Below are 20,802 nucleotides of genomic sequence, written 5' to 3'. Positions count from 1 at the left end.
GACACTTCCCAGCTGTGTGACCCTGGGCAAGTCACTTGACCCCCATTGCCTACCCTTACCACTCTTCCACCTATAAGTCAATACACAGAAAGTTAAGGGTTTAAAAAGAAAAAGATAGGGAAGGTCATTACATCTTGATTAAATGCAGTATAAACAATGAGGAAATAACACTGCTCGATATGTATGCACCAAGTGGTACAGCATCCAAATTCATAAAGGAGAAACTGGCAGAGCTCAAGAAGGAAATAGATAGTAAAACCATAATAGTGGGAGGTTTAAATATTCCTCTTTCAGATCTAGATAAATCAAAGCAATAAATAAATAAGAAAGAGGTAAGAGAGGTGAATGAATTCCTAGAAATATTAAATTTAATTGATATGTGGAGAAAAATAAGTAGGGACAAAAAGGAATACACCTTCTCTTCAGCTGCACATGGTACATTCACAAAGATTGACCATGTAATAGAGCATAGAAACATTGCAAACAAATGCAAAAGAGCAGAAATAATAAATGTAACTTTCTCAGATCATAATGCAATAAAAATAATAATTAGTAAGGGCACCTGGACAGGCAAATATAATAGTATTCCTCCTCTCCCCTTCCCATGTCCTCGTTTGTGTGGTGTAGATTATCCTATTTTTTTTATTCCTTCAAGTTACTCTTGGTGCCATCTTCTATTCCCCACACAGACACTTTTCTGCCCATATCATCTTAGACCATTTAGTACTCCAACTTCTCCTCATTACTAATTCTTCGAATTTCTATAATAATGAGTACAATATTTTAGAATTACACATAATATTTCTCCATATAGAAATACAAATAATTTGATCTTTTTGAAGCCCTTGAAGGAGGCAATTTAAAGGTCAGAGTTTTCTTTTTTCCCCCTCTCTTTCTTATTTACCTTTTCATGTTTCTCTTGGTTTTTGTGGTTGGATATCAAACTTTCCGTTTAGTCCTGGGTTTTTTTCTGTTCAAATGCTTGGAAATCTTCTTTCTTGTTGAATGCCCATACTTTCCCCTGGAAGTATATAGTCAGTTTTGATGGGTATGTGATCCTTGGTTGTAGACCCAATTCTCTTGCCTTTCTGAATATCATGTTCCAAGGCTTGAGGTCTTGTAGTGTGGAGGCTGCCATCTCCTGTATAATCCTGGTTGGTGTTCCTTGATATCTGAATTGTCTCTTTCTGGCTTCTTATAGTATTTTCTCCTTAACTTGGAAGCTTTTTAATTTGGCTATTACATTCCTGGGGGTTGTCTTCTGAGAATGTAGTGTAGAGGGTGTTATATTAAAAGGAGGTACTACTATCTATTGGATGTATATGTAGATGGAGTACAGAGAGAGGATCGGATGACACTTCTCCTTTATAACAGTTGCCCAGGCAGGATCCTTTAGGTCAGTGTATATTATCCCTTCAGAACCCACCTGGGGGTTAATTGATATTAATTATTGGGCTCTTCAGCTGAGGTAACATTGGTAATCTGACTGCGTGACTCCCTTCCCAAATAAGCTTTGGAAACCAATTCAGGTAGGTACTTTTAAACTCTGAATATATTTGGCACAGAAGGATAATGGTATGAGGTTGAGGTATGGGAAGACCCTACTTTAAATTGATACTAATGAATCTCTAACTGCAGGCAAATGAAGGAATCAAGATGATAGCTTCTCTCTGGTATAGCCTGGCCAGGGCTACAGCAGAGCAGGCAAACTGCTGTATAGTTTCGGCTTCTTCTTCAGTAGATGTTAAGCCTAATCAGTTGAGATATCCACCCTTTATCCACCCTCTTCCTCTTCTCCTGCACACTTCCCAGATCCCTCCCGGGCCCTGGGAAACCTAGATGACTAAGATGATGTACTTCCTAATATCTAGGGGCAGTAGAATTAGAGATGGTGGTCTGATACAGGTTGATGATGATACAGGAAACACAGGAGGAGCTTGCAGGGTTGAGTTTGCAAGTCTCTATTTCCCCAAAGACCAGGATCCACTGCTCTCCAGCTTCAGGGACAGGTAAAGACCCAAGAACCTCTCCCAGGTAAAGACCCAAGAACCTCTCTCAACTGCCCTCTCCTGAGTCCACATGCCTCTCTGGGAACATTCCGACATCCAACCCATCTATCTGTCAATCACTGAGTGAACTTCAAGCTCCCAGAGATTCAATATAACAAGGGTGATCTATGGATCCTTTCATTGTCTATTTTGCTCTCTTGTTCAAGGACATCAGGGCAGTTTTGTTTGATAATTTCTTGTAATACACTATCTAGGTTTCTATTTGTCTCTAATTTTCCCGGAAGACCAATAATTCTCAAGTTGTCTCTTCTAGAATTGTTTTCTTGATCTATATTATCTTCTCATTGAGATATTTCATGTTTCTTTCTATTTTGTCAGTCTTTTGACCTTGCTTTATTAATTCTTGTTGTCTTGTGAGATCTTTGGCTTCTAATTGCTCTAGCCTTTAGAGACTGGTTTTTGGCTATAATCTTTTGGTTTTCCTTTTCAACCTTGTCTATCTGGTTCTTCAAGGCTTCCAGCTGGTCATTTCTGTTCTTCAATTTGCTTATCAATTTATTTGATTTCTGAGCCTCACTTTCCAATTGCGAAATTCTGCCTTTTAAACTGTTATTTTCTTGCCAGATCTCTTCCATCTTTCTCATGATCTCAGATTTGAACTCTTTAAGATCTTGAGACCCATTTTCATTTTTTTGGGAGGGTTTGGATGTCTTTAATTGTTTGTCCTCTGTTTTCTGGGTTTTTCTGTGCAGAAATCATCAAGTGTTAGAGTTTTTTTCTTGGTCTTCTTGTTTATTTCTTGGCCCTTGCTTGGCATCATTATGCTTTATCAGCCTTCTGGCAATCTGATTCTCTTTGTATGGAGTTAGGGAGCAGTTTTTGCCTGAGGCTACTTTGTGAGTCTACTGGCTTCTCTGGGAACCCTCCTGGGGTCTCTGGTCTAGCTGCTTTCAAGGTCAAGCCCCCATGTTCCTAGCCAACTGCCCAGAGTCCGGAACTTGGCCCATGCTTGCTCCTCCACCTGAGGTTTTCCCCTGAGTCTGAGTGCGCTGGGTGCTGCTGGTGCCTCTCTCAGCTCCACTCCCGTGTCCAAGGTCTGGGTTTTCCAGCTACCTGGGATCTCAGGTCTTGCTGCTCTCAGGAGCAATATCCTAGTTGTGCCAGTTAGCTGCCATGGAGGTAGATTTTTGTGCCCCCTCTCATTTTAACTCTGGAGCACAGCTCTGCCTCTGGTACTGTAGGTGGGGTGGAGGAGGGTTGATCTGCTCCCATTTCGATGGGAGCTATTTCCTACTCCCTTATAGCCTGGAAGTGCCCAAATCCCACGTACCTTTGATACTGCGTCCTATTGTGGGGTCCCTTCTTTTATCTGGATTTGGTTTTTTGTCCTTTGGAGGTATGCTATATTGGTTGGTAAGGAGAGAAAGTCACCCTGCCTCTACTCTGTCACCATCTTAACCAGGAAGTGCCCTATTCAAGTTAATTTTAAAATGATTTAAGTGGGGAAACAAAGGAAAGTTCAGTCTATAAAAGAACCCAGCCTAGGACCATTCTAAAACTGCAGGGAAAAAAGAAATCTTTTGTATTCCAAGTTAAATAATCCTTAAAATAGCTCAGCTATAATGATTTTCTCTTCTCCAAGAGCATAGCTAGAGATAGGAAAGCAAGAGTAAAGGATCTATTGTCAAGATCCTGGAGCTAACTACTCCCTGCACCATTTCTCAGCTCTGTAACCTTGGGCAAAGTCAATTTTCCTCCCAATCCTCAGTTTCCTGAGAGGTCAAAGGAGGAATTTTGGCTTAGTGATATTTAAGGTCCTTTCTAGGTGTGCCATTCTACGAGTCTCACTGGGTTAGTGTTCCAGGGTTATTTTGTGCACTTTTGCCAATGTCTTGATGCTATTTCCATAGATTTCTTTTCTCCTGCTTCCTTGTAAGTGTCTTTCCTGGTTAGCGAAATGCTCTGGTATGCAGAAGGTGCTCAATGAATGTTTAGGAAATAATTAATTAAAGACATCTATAAAAGTACCACTTCTCCACCTTTTCAGTATGCCATTTCTCCTGCCCTGCCTCCTAAAATGCCTGGCTTTTTTGTTTCTTTTTTCTTTTTTCTTTTACAGCTTGGGTCAAGTGGGATCTACTCCATGAAACATTATTTGATTTCCTCAGCTGTTAATGCTTCCTTAAAAGTATTTTCTAATCACACACACAGACACATACAGATACATGCACACATATCTGTGCATAGTTGATTTCTATATGTAAAAACTGTTTTCCACCAAGAGAATATTGGCACCCTGAAAAAAAACAACCTATCTACAATACGGTGAAATGCAGAATTGTTACTCAATCTTGTCCCACTTTTCATGACCCCATTTGGGATTTTCTATCCCTGAGTAGTTTTCCCTGCCTTTCTCTAGTTCATTTTACAAATGAAGAAGTGGAGGCAAACAGAGTGAAATGACTTGTCCAAAGCCACACAGCTAGTAAGTATCTATTGCTCCATTTGAACTCAAGTCGTCCTGACTCTAAGTCCAACACTATCCACTGTATCACCTTATAAGTGATTCATGCTAATGCTTATTTTTATTTTTTCTACTTTTAGAGAGATGTTTGTCCAGTAAATATTTATGTTTTAAAGACTATGACATTGAGATTGTGAAGAAGTCAGTAAGTAGAAAATTAGAGGATGGACTCTCAGGTTTATTCAGTCACTTGAACATCATTGTTACCAAAAAAAAAAAAAAAGTAAAAGTGTCCTTGATTTGATTTTTCTATTTAATTTAATTTTAATTTTGATTTGTGTTAGAGGATAGCACTTCTCATTATCAGGATCAAGCCTAGGAAGTGCATAGAGTCACTTATTCCATGTCTATTTCTATGCGACATCATAGATGTCATCAAAAATCAATCAAATATTTTAAAATCCAGTAAAAATGATTGCTTAGCTATTATTTCTTTTCATTTTTGATGGTGTTCAGATGATACAATAATAATGATGACAGTAATATGATAATGACATATTATAATATATATCATCAGAGAATGACAATAATAGTGAAAAGAGTAGAACATTTGATGCGCACATGGACCTTCAGTGGTGGGGCCAAGTCATTTATATTTTGTCCTTATGGCAAAAAGAATCCATTGATAGTTGGATTAAGACAGTGACAGTGTCAGAACTGGGCACTAGGAAAATACAGGGACAACATAGAGAGGCAGAACTTAACAAGGGTGGGGCGATCATGGCTTTGCCTCAGGGTGTCAAAATTCAAAGGGATACACTTCATCTCAGAGGATCATCTCCTTGCCTCTTTACCTTCAAATCTTCTGTGAGTCCAAGCCACCATAAGGCATGATTGCTGCCATGCAATACCCTTGTGCTTTTGATGCCATGGAGACCCTTCCTCACCTCATTTTATATTACTTGTAGTCCAACACATCTTTTCTGCCATATTCCCACTTCCTATGAGCCCACAATGAATTTTCCTAGGAGCAGTAATTTCTAGTTGTAGTTCTTGCATGAAGAGTGTGTTGTAGAAGAAAGAGATTGGAGCAAAGAAGTCTGGGGAGGGGCTCTTGAAGGAGTCTGGGAGAGGAAAGTGTGCTATCTGTAGTAAGGTAGTAACAGTAGAAATGAAGAGTGGATAAGATAGATGATGATGAGGTGGGATTGATGGATGACATGTGGCAACTCAGCAGATGTAGGGCGATGGGGAAAAGGAACCTATCTGAAGTTCTATGACCTAGAGTTGAATGTACTTTTGTATCCTTATAGTCCAACTTCTTTATTTTGTAGATGAAGAAACTAAACCCCAGGAGACTAAACTACTTGTCCAAGAAATATGTGTCAGATTGAGTTTTGGTGCCCAGGTCATCCTGAGACCAAATCTTAGGGATTCTCTCTCCATTACTTCACTCCATCCTCATGAGCAGAGACACAGAAGAAGAATGTTGATGGAAGTTCCCTTTGTTCATCTTATTACACCATTTCATGGTCAAACATAATTCTGTTTTTTTAAACCAGGGAGAATGGGGTGACGGGGGGATGCCATCAGTCAAGAGAAGGAAGTTTGGAAGAGCATTCGGGTTAGAGGAGAAAATGACAACTTCCTGAAATAGAGGTTCCAAAAAAGAATTCACTACCTCTAGGAGGGGCTTGTAAGGGAACAAAATGTTCCAGGGTGAGAAGTCTTCTGGGGGGAAATGTAGAAACATGTGGATTTCAGAGTGGAGCTGGGAGAGAAGTGAAAAGGACAAGCTCTAGGGTGGAATTCACTGATCAGAGGAAGGATCCACAGGGGATGAAGCATCTCCAGGATGAGAAAGCCACTGGGAATCAGTAGAAATGTCTAGAGAGTTAGGCAGCGACCCAGAAGAGAAGTAAGTCACCAGGGCACCTAGGAGGAGATGCCAAACTGGAAGCTGAAAATACAGGGCTCAAATTCCTGGGTGAGATTGTGAATGGTTGCAGAGATCTGGGAGTTCCCTTCAGAAAGGTGATGACAATAATGCCATGGGAGAGATTGTAGGAAGAGAAGACAACCAAGGATGAACCCTGATTTTGATGCCTTGCCTCTCATCTCTTCTGGTCTTTCCCCAGGCATCCAGTGTTCTTATTCAGCTCTCTGGCTTTTTCTGGTTCTTCGCTGTAGCTCATAAGGCTGTACAATGCTTCAGGTTTGGAAATTTTCCTTTCTCTCTCTCCTTTAATTATAATTTTCTCTATTTCAGGGATTCTTACCTTGGTGACTATGAACTTAAACGAAGTAGCTGTATTTCAATATAATTGGTTCCAATATATTGTATTTCAATATAATTGGACTGGAGTCATGAAAACCTGAGTTCAAATCCAACCTCAGACATGTACTAGGTATATGACTATCTTCAGCCTCAGTTTTCTCATTTGTAAAATGGGGATAAGTAACAGCACCTTTCTCCCGTGATTTTTGTGAGAATAAAATGAAACAGCATTTGTAGAGCACTTTGCAAATGTTAAAATACGACGTAGATGCGAGCTATCCTCATAACTACAATAATAATTATTATTATATTTCCTTCATTACAAGCAGTATTCTGAGAAGGTATCCGGAGCTCCTCCAGACTGTCGTAGCTGTCCATGGCCCTAAAATAGCCAAGGACTGGGCGCTTTGCTCCTTGCTAGGGAACCTCAGTGGAATGAAAGGGGTTTAATCCAATCGATTCATCTAGTGCTCTCTCTCCCCAAATGTGTTATGGTGGTATTGGGGACTGTTATGATAGTGGGTTAATGTGAAGCTCTTGCTGCTAAGGAATATAATTAAGCCCAATATTTGAAGACCAGTGAGTGGCCTATAAATGCACCCGAAGTTGAAATAGCTGCCCTGATAATGAAGCTGGAATCAGCTGTTGCTTCTGCTAGATTCCAGCTAGCAGCAGAACTTTGAGGTCTTATCTGCCTTAGCAACCAGAAATAGCTTGAACCAGGAAGTCCTGCCTGATGTGGACACAAGTCAGTCCTTCTTGGGATCCAACCCTAATGAGCCAAGCCCTAGGTTGAATCAGGCTGCTTAGCCAATTAAGCTTGATGACAACGTTCTGACTGCAGTAAGAAGTGTTGGAATATCTTCTCAAAGGTAGGCTGTGAACTGATGCTGCGGTTATGATGATTGTAATAAGGCTGTAATTAGTAACTGAGGGAAGGTCAAGGACATGGGAGAGTGGGAAAGGTAACCCTGTGGATCTAAGCTCAGGATGGCTAAGTATCCAGGCTAGAGAAGAAATGGCCTAGGTGCTGGGCTGTGGAGACCTTGAGGGTCCCTCCAAATCCAGATTATGGCAGGAAATACAGGGATTGTAGGTAGATTAACCTTTGAATCTAACAGAAGATGTTGTCAGAGGATGGTCAGTAAATGGAATTGTCAGTGGATAATCCTACCTGCCTACTGCAAGTAAGCACCACCCAGAGCCCTCTCACTTCCCTCCCACCTCCCTAGAAAGGCCCAGAAGGGAACCCTGAGGGGGTTTCTGCTCCTCAATTTATACTCCTTTCCCAACTGCCAGGTTGGCACCTGCCCGGGACTGCCTTGCCAGGTTCTGTACTCTAAAGGGGCAAAACTGCTCTTTTGCGCCTGCAAAAACGGCCGACCATTTTCTCTACATTCCAAATGGCAGCGGATTCCTGTGCCCTCCTGATCTGTGCTAACGCCTCGTCTTCCCCTGCCCATCGTAAGGGCTTCCAGGACCGAGATGTCGCCGCGTTATCCCCGGAGCCCCGTGTTTAGCGCGCGTCCGGCCCACGGGAGCCAGGCACTTATGTTTATGGCGCTGGGTGGGGGACAGAAAGGGAGAAGAGAAGCCAAGGGAGACGCTGACGTGGGAGAGCCATTTCCCAAGTTGGACACACACAGGCCGGAAGCCAGCAGGATAAAAGAGGCAGGATTTGCCTCAGAGGCAAGGATTAAGGAGGAGGGAGAGAGGCTTCAGGTACTAGGTGGGAATTCAGCGGAGTGAGAACATGCCAGAGAAAAGGCTTGGGGTGGCTTGTGTAAGCAGCAACCAGAAGGCAGTGTCCTTGGATCAAACTCCATGGAGGGACGTGAGGAAGAAGCAGATTGGGGAGCCAGGAAGGGTCTCCGTTATTACAGACACCCAAGGATTTCATATTATGTTATGGAGGTAATGGGGAGCCACAGCAGTTTATTGAGTACAGTCATGACCTGTTTCTGGGGGATCACTTTGAGAACTGAGTGGGGACCTCCCTGGTGAGGAAACTCCTCCTACAAATGTTGGCCAACACCTCCGGGGCCACTTACAGTCTTAAGAGATTTAGGTAAAACTCTGAAAGAAGAACTGGATTATCTAAGGCTACACCGCCCCCATGGGACAGACAAGGCTTGGCCCCGAAGCTCCTGGCCTCTGAGACCCGTCCTTCAGTCACTGCTTGTCTGTCTCTCTAAAAAAAGCCAGCCCAGGCAGAGAACCTCCCGTTCACTTGATTTAACGAGTCATCATTTCTTTTTGTAAAGTGGTGTCTGCCATTGTTGTTTCAGTCTTGTTTGACTCTTTGTGAACCTCTTTTGATGTTTTCTTGGCAAAGAGAGGGGTTGTTGGCCATTTCCTTCTACAGATCATTTTACAAATGAGGAAACTGAGGCCAACAGGGTTAAGTGACTTGTCCAAGGTCACACAGCTTTTAGGTGGCTCCATGTGAGCTCTGGTCTTCCTGATCCCAGATCTGGAGCTCTATCCATTGAGCTGCCTAATCTCTGCTGTGCCTAATTTCAAATCTGGACTGTCTTTCCCGTGGGTACATGGAATGAGACTTGAATACAGATTTGTACAAACGAGGAGCCGTGTGGTCCTGGGCTGTGAGAGGCGGCCATCGAGGTCAAGGAGAGAGTCTGGGTCAGCCCCATCTGCAGGCTTGTGTTCAGGTCACAGTATCCCATTTGGTGAGGACAGCAACGATGTGGAGAGCTCCCAGCAGAGGGCAGGTGGGCCAGCAAAAGCTTTGGAGCCCATGTCCTAGGGGAGCCCAGGGCCAGAGGGGACGCCATCGCTGTCTTCTCACCCTTCTGGGGCGCCACGGCTCCCTTTGGCAGGCTGATGAAGCTCACGGCTTTGTGGCTCCCATTGGTAAATGAAGGAAATGCTCGGCTTTGATTGGCAGTTAGGAAAAATTATATACACATCTATTTCTGCACAAGCTCATGGAACCCCTGAAAACCTCCCTGGACCCAGGTGAAGAATCACTCTGCTCTAGAATCTGAGGAACTGGATTTGAAATCTGCTTCCTCCGAAGCTTATCTGTGTGGCTTTGGCCAAGGGGCCAATCTCTCAGGATGCCCATCTGTACAATGAGGGGGTAGGACGGGACAGCCTCTGGATGCCTTATAGCCAAGATCTAGGACACCATGGTCCCATGAAGTATTTGAAAGGCTGTCCCATGGGGGTGGGGGGGAGACATCAGACTTGTTCCCTTCTGCCCCAGGGGGCAAAATGAGGAACACAAAAGAAGGAAAAGCAGCACAATTAGGTTTTATTTTACGAAAAACAAAAAACAAAACTAGCAAAGAAACAAATAGCCAAATAAAACTCTCCATTACTTAGAGCTATGCCATGGAGAAGGGGCAACATCAAGGGACAACGGACCTCCTGGGAAGCTAGGTGGAGCCCTGGACAGAGCTCTAGTCCTGGAGTCAAGAAAATCTGGTCTCAGACACTTACTAGCTTTGTGACTCTGGACAAGTCACTTAACCCACTTTGTCTCAGTTTCCTCATGTGTCAAATGAGCTGGAGAAGGAAATGGCAAATCCTTTGGGTATCTTTGCCAAGAAAACCCCAAATGCAGTCATAAAGAGTAAGACACAATGAACCAACTAAACAACTATCTCAGACACTTGCTAGCAGTGTGAACTTGGGTAAGTCACTGAAATGTTCTCAGCCTCAGTATACACATTTGTAAAATAATACCTTCACCTAAATATGTAAAATGGCATCTTAACTCCCAGAGGATCCAATGAAATGAGCAGAATGAGGAACATGATTTAGATGATAACAGCAGCATTGTTAAGACAAACGCATTGAAGAACTTTAAGATTTGTGATTACGCAGGATTAATTCCACAGTTTTAGAGGATTGATGCTGAGGCGTACTGCCCACCTCATGGCAGATTTAGGATACAGAATGAGATGTATTTTTGTATATAGTCCATGAGGGATTTCCCCCCATGATCATGCCCATTTGTTGCGAGGAATTGGTTTTTCTTTTCTTTCTCTCTTTTTTTTCCCATTTGGGTGGGGGTCAGAAGGAGGAAAATTAAGTTTTCTGTTCATTTGCTGTGGTTGTTATTCATTTGAGAGGTGGGAATGCTCCAGATGTGGAATCTTGGGTCTACTGTACTGATAGTGTTGCTCCGTGGTTCCAGGTGGTCCTAGGAGACTTCTCAAAGAGTGACGCTAATATGCAAATATTTGTACTGCAGAAACCAAACTCATCAATAAAAACTTATTTTGAAAAAAGATCAAATGAAGGAATAGGAAATGCTCTGCATGCCTTAAAGTGCTCCTAAATACAGCTACAGCAAGCCTGTCAGAATGAATGGAAATGATGCAGGAATCACTTACTAAGTTCTGAGCATTCCATTTGGCGGCCCAGGAGGAGCATCACAGAGAGGATGCCTTGGGGCAAAGCTGCCCTGGACACGTGAGATATCTGTGGCCATCGGCCAGCCACCCGATGGCCCTGATCTTCAGCTGTAAAGCTACAGAGACAAGCAAAGCAGGGAGAATTGCCCTGTTCTGGCTTGTGACTCAGAGTAGCTGGGTGGTCCTGGGGGAGCTCTCCAAGAGGAGTTACGGACCTCGGCTGGAAGAGTTTCTTCAGCTGAGAGTTCCTGCCTCAGACCTCACTGGCCCAGGCCCTAGTCTCCTCCTAAGCCAGAGGTAGGCTTCTACCAGAGGCAGCTGAACAAATGAAATCCGTACCACCCCCCCCCCCCCTTCTAGAATGAGCCTCATACTCTCTGCATGGCCACAGCAACTCCTAAAACCGGTTCCTGCAGGGAAGAGGCCGTCCCACTTGTCTCGGCAGCCCCAGCACAAAACCCAGGACTTGGCACATGATGGGCAGGTACTTCCTGAATGCTGGTTGACTGATTGGCGTATGATGGATACGTGGCAGTGGACGCGAATGAGGGTGCCAAGCAGGGGAAATGTGCTCAGAGAACATTTTCTTTGGAAAATAAATGTGAATGTAAACAAATAGTCAAATGACTTCTAGAAAGTCACTTCAACATTAATATCCCACCTTCCCCAGCAGTTCTCCGGGGGCTCGGTGTGTGTGTGTGTGTGTGTGCGTGTGTGCGTGTGTGCGTGTGTGCGTGTGTGCGTGTGTGTGTGTGTGTGTGTCTAGGGGGTTTTAGAGTCTACAGACTTGTCATCTTTTTCTTCCCTCAGGTACAGGTTGATTCCTTTAGAGTTTTTAATTCATTCTTTTTTCAGGAGTTTTTTTTTAACATTCATGACGGCTCTTGTTGTAGAGCTAAGGTGACTCTGGGGGAGGGCATGGGGGCAGAAGAGGAGGGAGAAAGGAGGGTGAGGAAAAGATGGAGGAAGGAGCAAGAGGAAGGGGAAACTGAGGCAGGGGAGGGGAGTTAGGAGATATGGGAGGAGGGAGAGAGTAAAAGAGAGGCAGAGGGAGGGATGAGAGGGAGGACACAAGAAGAACAATTCTTCATTAAAAGGGAGCATTAAGCATTGAGATAATTGGCCCTTTGCCCCACACCTAGGGGAGTAAGTAAAGCATTGTGTTCCAGGCTGAGAGCAGTTATTTTCATCATGAGTAATCAGAAGTTGCATCTTCCCAGGCCCCAGGCTTGGATGTCTACAAAGACGCTGAAATCCACCCAGGCAGGCAAAGGGTAGCAAGCTCTGATCTCGCCCCAGCTGGGTGATCACATTTCTCACCCAAACACAAACCCTCCATGTAGTTCCTTGGACATCAGCATAGCAGAGTACTAGTTAGTTGATATTTGAAGGCCCGATTCTCTAGGGAAATTGTCAGCTCTTTTTCCAGCGAGTTGCCATTTTGTCTCTTACGAGTCTGGATTGGCTGAAAGGTACTCTGATAGCCCAGGACGTTAGAGAACCAGCATTGCTATTTTCTCCGAGAGAATGATTTTGTCACTTTGTCTTTCTGGAGTCCTAGAATCTTAGCTTTAGAAGCAACCTAGTGACATGGGCACTGTGCAGAGATGGCGGGACCCTGCACCCCTCCTTAACTCAGGGGGACTGCAAACAAGGGAATTCCCTTCCCCCTTCCTGCCCTGGTGATTCCCCAGGCCAAGACCATTATCCTTGGACTTCCTTTAAGTTGAGATGGACAAAAGAGATCCACATCCAGTACACACCAGCATAGCCTAAGCCCTGAGGGTCTCAGACAGACCCAGCTCTCACTGGATGCCTGAGTGCCAGGAGTCAAGTCCACACTAGGAGGAAAGGATACAAAAAGGTGAGAACTGGGGGACTCGGGGGGAGCCTCCCATGGCTGCTCCCGTCATGCTGTCTTGCTGGCCATTAATCCTATCTTACTAATAAATCTTTCCTTTTACTTTTAAGCTAAGTTTGGAGTCCCTCCTTCTTGAGAATGGTTTCCTTCCCGAACCCCGGGGTTCACCAGTTTGCACCCCTATGACACTAGCACTTCATCTAGCCCGATGGCCTCCCCAATTCAGGAACTCCCATGGTCATAGACACATGCTGAAAACTCCCAATGATGGAGGCTCCTACAAGGCAGCCCAGCCCATTGGGGCAAGGGTCAAACTCTTGGAACATCAGTCATATTAAGGAGAAATCTGGCTCAGCAGGCAATCATTGACTCAATTGTTCTGGGGGCATTTAGTGTAACTAAATGGGGCATCCTAAGACCAGGCTGGGAAGGACTCTGTGTTTGAGTCTCTCATCATTTAAAGGGAGAAAAGACACAAATTCAAACAAGAAACACAGAGGAGATGAAATCTGAGCAAGGAGGAGGCATGGAGGAGCCTGAGGGTCCAATGTCCACTGGACACTGACAAACTGGGAAGAGAAGAGAGACCCTGAATCTGATCTTGAAAGCCTTCCCTCTTCTGTCTTCCCACTTCCTATCTGGTACAGCATCTCAGTTCCAGCCACCCTGAGCTACATCCTCAAAGACATCCTCTGAGAAGGGAGTTTACACTTTACCTCCCTTGTGTCAACTCTGTTTTGGGAACTATGTAGCTGTGGCTGCCCACGGTTGGTCGTTTCATTGCCATTCCGGCAAGTAGTACAGTACGTCTCTGAAACTTACTGTCCAGAAAAGGATGCTGCAAAATCCTGAAAAGTTTATGCCAGAAAATACATTTCTCCTTCTGTGAGCCACACATCACCTGCTTTTCTATCCCAAGACCTTCATTCTCCTTCAGGTCCCACATCCAGCCAGGTGCCAGGTTTTGTATTAACTCCAGGAACATACATCTTCTTTTTCACATTCATATACCCTCATCACTGCTCCCATTGCCTATTACAGTTGTCTCCTGAAGGGTCTCCCTGCCTCCAGGCATTCCCTTCTCCATTCCATCCTCCAATCAGCTGCCAAAGGGATCTTCTTTCTGTGTGGTCCTGATTATGGCACTTTTGCACTCAAAAAATTCTACTGGTTCACTATTAGTTCTGGGATCAAATCTAAAACCACCATTTATAAACATCTAAAATCTATCTCAAGTTATCATATGTTACTCCACTTTGTGTACTCTAAGCCCCAGGCATATTTGCCTTGTTGCTATTCTTCACACACAACAAATCCTTTCTCCCCCACAAGCTTTCCCACTGTGGCTTGGAATTCAATCCATTCTCACTTCTGCCTCTTCCAATTCTTAGTTTCCTTTGAAACTCAGCTAAAACACACACACATAAACACACACATACACACAGAGACACGTATTTTCTACACCAATAGGATTTAAGCTCCTGGAATCCCAAATGTATTTAATTACTGTCTCCATATCCCCAGGAACTAGCCTCTGGACTCACACATAGTAGGTGCTTCATAAATATTTCTTGACCATTTCATTGCCATTTAGGAAGTCAGGACATCCATTCACTGTCATCTTCTGGCCAGAAAGAATACTGCAGGATCTGAAAATGTAGGACAGAAAGCAGTTCATGTAAAGAGCAGTCTTGTGTCCATCTCCTATCCAAATCCTAGTATTGCACTCTGACCCATTCCAAAGCAGATTTTTATTTGGCTCTATTATGTGATCTCTAATTCGCTGTTAGGAGGAGTAGAAGAGAACAAATGAAATCCTTCAGTGTAAAGAGGTGTCAATCTGAAAAAAAATTTTAAAGTAGATATGAAAATGGTCTTTAATCAAGAGAGAAAGACTAACCTGGGAAGCCACACAGAACCTCAGTCCTGGGACTTCCACTGAACTACAGAATGCAGGGTGCTCATACAGATTTTGGGGAAGGGAGAGAATTCATGTCCTGTCACTCACATGGGACCTGCACTGCCCACACTCTCAAGTGGCTGGGAGAGGCCTAGCAGAGGCTGGGCTACCAGAGAGCCACCTAGATAGGACAGGAGAATCCAAGAAGACAAAAAGGTACTTAAGATTTGAGCTGTCCAGGGTGCTCAGTGGGTGCTTGATGGCTTATTGTTCAGTCTAGGACAAAGATCAGTCCAGGAATTTCCTGGAAACAAGTTCCCATGGGACAAGGTTCAACTAGGGGTTTCCCAAAACAAGGTTGTCTCAGGAAGTCAGACTAAATCAACAATGAATTCAACTATTTTACTCTTAACTCACTTGAAGGAGAAAGGATGCAGGTGAAGATGAAAGAGAAGTAAAAACAAAATGATGAAACAGAAGTTGAGACAACATTGTATAGATTTTAGCCTACAATGTACAGGTTTTAAGGGTAAAGTATTAATACTGTCCATAAGCAAGAGTAAAACTTTGGAGAAAAACATGTGAAAAATGGCTGATAGTTGCTTTGAAGGAAGTTTTGAAATAAACATGAAAGCCTAGATTGGGATGTGTTAACTTGGAAATAACACAGAATAACCAAGAAATCAATAAAACCCACTCTTTCAACAGGAATAGGGACCTCCTTCAAATATGTCATCATTACATAGAGCCAAAAGTTAAACACCATTTAAAACCAAAGGCTCCACGCACCTGGGAAATATATCCCATGAAGAAAGCACTGTGCTAAGTACCAACTCCCCTGGGAGAAGACACACGTCTTAGTGTCAGCTCTGCCCAGGGAGAAAACACACTAGCTGCTTTCTCCCAAGAGGAAATGGAATTGGGAGTCCTCATATCTTCTGGATAATTAGGAATCATAAACAGGTTGGTAAACCTCTTTGCAGCCAGCAACAAGGGTATAAAGAAGTGTCAGCTGTAACACATCCAAGGCAGAGGTCAAACTAAGAAACTGGGCTTCCTGAGAGGAAAACTTTCATCCAGTAGAGAAGCCTTCAAAACAAAAAGGTGCTTAACATTCAACTCAAAATAGGGGTACTTGGCACTGCGATTTCACAAAAGTAAGGGTAAACTGAGTCATCCAAAAATCCAGGTTGACAGATGTTAGCATGGGGCACATCCCTGGACCTGATCCCAATGGGAGCAGTGCATACAAGGCTTGGAGGTGGCCTTGGAAAGGAACCCTGGACTAGCTCCTGCAATTCACATACATAAAAGAGGTGACTTGTGACCCCCCTACTTCCTCACCCCATTTGTCAAAGACCTTTGGGGAGCCTCCCTCTCCCAACGTTTTGTCAGGAAATGACTGACTCTGAGAATAATTGGGCACAGGGGTGAGGGGTGGAGGGAAAGGTAGATTGGTCACCTTCAAGGTGAGAGAATGGAAATGCCTCCATCCTGTGTCCACACATACAGAGTATTAAATTATACTGACATCCCCTCTGTCATCAGTCACCTTCCAAGGACTGTGATGGAGAGGAATTTTAACTCAGAGATCAAGGTTTGGGGGCTGGGGCTTGGGCTTGTGGCAGGTACTGATCATTTAGAATCTCCTGCTCTACCTGGGGTGGCCTCAGGAGAGAAAGTGTGCTTGGGGGATGATGGCTTCAGTTCAGGATTTTTGTTCTGTTATTTCCCGAGTCCTTATTTTTCCAGATTTTTTTAATCCACACCCAAGTGTGGTCCCTATTCCCTCTGACACAGCCAGTCTGTGATTGACCTCAGGTGATCTGATCAGGGTCTCCAGAAATTCTGTCACTAGAAGGAAACAGTTTTAGTTCCTACAGTGCCCAGCTTTCAGCAGGACCAGCTTACTTCCCTTGCTTTCCCTGCTTGGAAGGGAAGCCAGAGTCTTCAGTCTCCTGTGAGTGACTACAGCCAGCAGGGCCCAACAACTCTCAGCAATCACATTCACCTGGTGTGCATAGACTCCCAAAGCCCTCCCCAGTCTGCTGTTTCTCATTTTATCATTCTTTCTCTCATCATTCCTTTCTCTCTCTCCCTCAGTCTCTATCACTTTCTCTACTTCTGTTTCTCTCTTAACCTCTCTCCTCCCTTCTCTGTCACTATCTCTCCATCTCTCAGTCTCTTTGTCTCTCTATCACCCTCTGTTTACTCTCTGTCCCTGTCCCTGTCTCTTTCTCTCCATCTTTTTCATTTCCTATATCTTTCTCTATTTGTCTCTGTGTTTCTTATTCTTTCTCTTTTTACCTATCTCTATGTCTCTTTAATTCTTGATCTCTGTGACTCTAATGTCTCGCTCTCTCTGTCTCTCTGTCCCTCTCATTCTCTCTTATTTTGAGGTGGCCTCCTTATAATTTTACTCTCTCACCTTGGCTATAAGGATGAGTTCAACCCCCAAACTTGGCCCTCGAGTCCATTAATTCGACACCAGACACATAATCTCTCCTTTTATGGGCCAGATCCTAATGACTGGGTTCTGGCCACTTCTCTCATCTTTGTCTTGGAGGGTTTGGTGGGGGTACAAAGTCAGTGGCTGACAAATGCAAGAAACAGAGAAGGAAGAACATCAGATAGAGTAGAAAGAGGAAGATTTGATCAAAGACTGCCTCAGGTCTTTTCTCTTGCTCAGTTTCCTCTCTACTTGGGTAAAGGCCTTTCTGTTGAGGTAAAAAGGGAAAATGATTGCTGAATTCTGTCTTTAACGTTGTACATACAAACCCTTAACACCCTGGGAGCATGAGACTTCTGATCTTGAAGAGCCATCAGAGCTCTAACCCCCTCAATTTATGGATGGAGAAACTGAGGTTTGGGAAGACAAGGGGATCCATTGGTAGCTGAAGTTCCTTGTGACTTGGGTCACACAAACATTCCAACTGATCTTTGGGGGAAATTTTATATCCTCAGTTTCTCTGGGTGTGTTTGGGCTTTTTTTCTGTAGTCCAGCATTTTAAGTGAGTATTGTATAATTAGAATTTTGAACCATAGGACTCTCTCTCCCAGCATCCCACATTCGTACTCACATTATGTCCTTAGGTTTTGGAGATAAAGTTTTTGTGTGACCCCCGGCCCCCTCTCTCTTTTCCCCAAAACGTACTTGGGGAAAGCTGGCTTTACTCAGGCTCTTACTTTTGTCCTTTTCTTTCTTTTGCTTTGTGTGATTATTAATAAATCTTATAAAATATAATACTTGGAGTTTTTGGATATTAATTTAAATTTTACAGTGTCAAGGTTTTCCTGGATTTGAATACTTGACACTCTGTGTGACCTTGGGCGAGTACCTACCCCCCCACCTCCACTCACACCCTAGGGGCTTTGGGCAGTCTTTTTCTTTAATAGTGAAAAAAAGCTGAGTAGAGGCTAAATGGGCCCCTTTCTCCAGCAGGCCTCCCCTCTTGCTCCCTCCCCCAACCTTTTGCATGAGTGCTAAGGAGGACAATCACTAGGACAGTAATTTTGTAGTAGTCAGAGCTCCTCCAAGGCAAATTCCAAGTCTGGTCTTCCTCTGCCTCCCAGTTCTCTCTTGGCTGTCTCTGGTCTGCCCAAAGCTTCAGGATGGTGGGAGTTAAGACCAGCTTCTGTGAGGTCACTGGCTTTGTTACCAAACATTCCCTTGTTGCTGTGACAATGGGGCCCAAACAAACCTTACTTTCAGCCAGGTGAGGCTTGCACCCCTTGGCACTGTACTTTCCAAAGAAGACATTGGTTAAGGTAGCGAATTAAACCCAATCCCCTCTCCCTGCCATCTCTTTGACCATCGAGAGAATCTCATGTCCTCTTTGTCACCAGGGCTCCCCTCATCCCAGCTCTTCCAGCACAGGCTTGCCTTGAACACACTACATGTACCCTTGCTCACACTGTCCCCCAACTCCAACTCTGCCTCACAAAATCCTCCATGGAGGCCCAGGTCCAATGTCACCTCCTCCAGGAAGGCCTCACTAACCCCTACACCTCATCCATAAGGAATAATCCTTTCTCCTTGACTATCAAACCAAAGGGTCAAATCCTCCCAGTGAAGAGGGAGCCCCAAGACCATCTTCCCTTATTTCAAAGAGGAAAAAACTGAGGGTCCAAAAAGGAAGATGCTTAGGTTGGGGGCGCCTCAAGGCAGCAACGGGAAATGCTGAACAATTGGGTAGGAAACAGCCCTTTAAAATGTCAGGTTACAAAAGGTCAAGGTCAGGCTCTTGACCCTGGTAGGTCCCATATTGTTTCTCACCTGGCCCTTTGAGTGTCTCTTTTAGGGAGGGCACTTAAGAAAGGATTGGGGTGTGGGCAGCCAGGCCTGGAGACAGGAGGTTTTGGGTTCAAATATGGCTTCAGACACTTCCTAGCAAGTCAGTTATAACACCCATCACTTAGCCCTTACCACTCTTCTGCCTTGGATCTGTTCCACAGTATTGATTCTAAGACAGAAGGGAAGGGTTTCAAAAAAAGAAAAGGAAAGGACGAGCTGACTGGCACATGGGACATAGAATAGATGCTGAAAGATGTTTTTCCCTTCTTCCCTAGGCTGGAAAAAAGTTCTGGAGACTCTAAGGATTCCCAGGAGGGGAGCAGCCAGCCATCAAAGCTACAACAAGAACAGGAGCCAGCATCCACAGGTTAGTGTTTTGACAGGATGAGGACGTGTGTCCAATTTCACAGGAGAGATGCTGGGAAGAATCCAGAAGACAAGAGGGGAGCCTGCAAAGCCAGGAAGGAGAAAGAGAATCTAAGGCCGTGGTGAGAGGGAATTGTCCTTGCTACCCCTTTATGAACAATGGGCAAATGACTCAGGGAGGACCATTCTCCTGTGAGGTGCCCAGCCTGCTCTGGCTTCTATAGCCCCAAGTACACCCCAGATTTTCAAACCTCTTGCACTGTCTCAAGGTGGGCTGTATTTGAGGATTACATGGAGTGGATCTTGGCTGGTACAAGGAGAAACCACAGAGGAGACCAGGAAGATGAGACTGAGAAAATGGGTGGAAGCCAGATTTTGAAAGGCCCTAAAGAATTTGAACTTTCTCTTCGACCTGGGAGTCCTTCACAACTAAATTTCACCTATGATTTTCCTTACTGCAGCAAAACCAAATCCATCCACAAACATTTTCCATAACACAAACGTGTTTTCAAGCACAATTTACGTGAGGTATCAGTGAAAAAATTAGGTGAAATGTCAATAAAAGATCCAAGTTTTTAAAAAATGGATTTTTCAAAATTGAGTAAGTAGATGGCTGAACAAATTGTGGTTTATGCTGGTGATGGAATACTATTGTGCTCAAAGGAATAATAAACTGGAGGAATTCCATGTGAACTGGAAAGACCTCCAGGAATTGATACAGAGTGAAAGGAGCGAGCCAGAAGAACATTGTATACAGAGACTGATACACTGTGATAAAATCGAATGTAATGAACTTCTGTACTAGCAGCAATGCAATGACCCAGGATAATTCTGAGGGATTTATGGAAAAGAACACTACCCACATTCAGAGGAAGAACTGCAGGAGTGGAAACACAGAAGAAAAACAATTGCTTGAACACATGGGTTGATGCGGACATGTTTGGAGATGTAGACTCAAAAACGACCACACCAAAGCAACTATCAATAATATGTAAAGAAGTCTTGATTAATCACACATGTTAAAACCAGTGGAGATGTTCGTTGGAGATTGGGGGTTAAAGCGGGGGCCAAGGGGAAAGTAAAAACAAGAATCATATAACCATGGAAAAATTTTTGAAAAAAATAAAATATTCAAATCTTTAAAAAAAGGAGTTCATGGAAAAGCAAATTAAAAAACAATTGGAAATGAAATAATCTATTTCTCCAGAATGTGAGGGTAAAAGAACAAATGATAGAAACAATCAT

Source organism: Gracilinanus agilis, chromosome X (genome assembly GCF_016433145.1).
Source record: "Gracilinanus agilis isolate LMUSP501 chromosome X, AgileGrace, whole genome shotgun sequence".
Lineage (NCBI taxonomy): Eukaryota > Metazoa > Chordata > Mammalia > Didelphimorphia > Didelphidae > Gracilinanus > Gracilinanus agilis.
The sequence above is the reverse complement of the archived record's forward strand: the minus strand, read 5'-3'. Positions refer to the sequence as shown.